The following is a 1,520-nucleotide window of genomic DNA, read 5'->3' as shown; positions in this document are numbered from 1 at the left end:
GAGGCGGGGATGGAGCCAGTAAAGGTGAGTGTAGGTGGGGAGTTAGGGAGGAGATAGGTCAGTCCAGGGAGGACGGACAGGTCAAGGGGGCGGGATGAGTTTAGTAGGTAGGAGATGGGGTTGGGGCTTGGGGTGGGGGAGGGGATAGGTGGGAGGAGGACAGGTTAGGGAGGCGGGGACGAGCTGGGCTGGTTTTGGGATGCGGTAGGGGGAGGGAGATTTTGAAGCTTGTGAAGTCCACATTGATACCATTGGGCTGCAGGGTGCCCAGGCGAAATATGAGTTGCTGTTCCTGCAACCTTCGGGAAGCATCGTTGTGGCACTGCAGGAGGCCCAGGATTGACATGTCGTCTGAGGAATGGGTAGCATGTTTAGTCGTTCTTAATTTTCATCGCAGGAGTCAGTCTATTAAATCTCTTTTGAACAAACTCCAACACCATTATATCCTTTAAAAACAAGGGGACCAAAACTGTCGACAGTGCATGAGGACTCACAGACCCTGCACAGTTGGAACGAGACGTCCATATTTTTAAACTATAACCCCATAGTAATAACGGTAAAATTCCATCTGACTTATTAATTATTTGTTGCAGCTGTCTGCTAGCCTTGTGTGCTTCATGCTCAACAGCACCCAGGTTCCTCTGCACCGCAGTTTTTAGGAGTTTCTTTCAATTTTAATCGTAGTCTGCCTTTTGACTCTTACTCTCAAAGTGCATGAGCTCACATTCCCGACATGAAACTGCAGCTGCCAAGTTTTCGCCCGCTCACTCAACCTATCTATATCCCTTTGCAGATTCCCACGTCCTCATCACAACATGCCCTCCCACCTATTTTGTATCGTCAGCAAATCTGGACACGTCACGCTGCCACTTCCTCCAAGTTATTAATACAGAGACAAATAATTGAAGACCTATGAATGACCATTCTGGCACCCCACGAATTATGTCTTTCCAACTTAAAAATACCCATTAATCCCGATTCTGTGTCTTCTGTTAATTAAACAATAGGAAGTCCATGCTCATTTATTGCCCAACACCGTGAACTCTGACCTTGTGCTACGACCTTTTATATGACCCCTATTTGAATGCCATGGAAAATTCAAGTACACTTCATCTACGAGCTCCCTTTATGAACTCTGCTTTTAATATTAGCAAGCAACACTTGGAAAATTGCCAAGTGCAGATTTTCTTTCAGCAAACGATGTTGACTCAGTTTGACTGCGGTCATCTTTGGTGAAGGTTCGGCTATTTCTTCCTTTACATTGTTCCCTCGCATTTTTCAAATGACAGATAAGCAATTGGAGCAGATGGAAGCCATTTGGCCAATCAGGTCAGCTATACCTTTTAACGAGGTCATGGCTGATTGGGAATCCACTGTTCTGCCTTATCCACGTGGCCCTTGACTCCCGAAATGACTGAATGTCTGTCTGTCTCAGCTTTGAATATATCTAGCCAGGACAGCCTCTGTTTTCAAGAATTCCACAGATTTGCTTCTCCCTGAGTGTGAGAACATCCACCTTA

Source organism: Rhincodon typus, unplaced genomic scaffold (genome assembly GCF_021869965.1).
Source record: "Rhincodon typus isolate 14 unplaced genomic scaffold, sRhiTyp1.1 hic_rhity00011973, whole genome shotgun sequence".
In the NCBI taxonomy this organism is placed as follows: Eukaryota; Metazoa; Chordata; class Chondrichthyes; order Orectolobiformes; family Rhincodontidae; genus Rhincodon; species Rhincodon typus.
Note: the sequence above shows the minus strand (reverse complement) of the source record.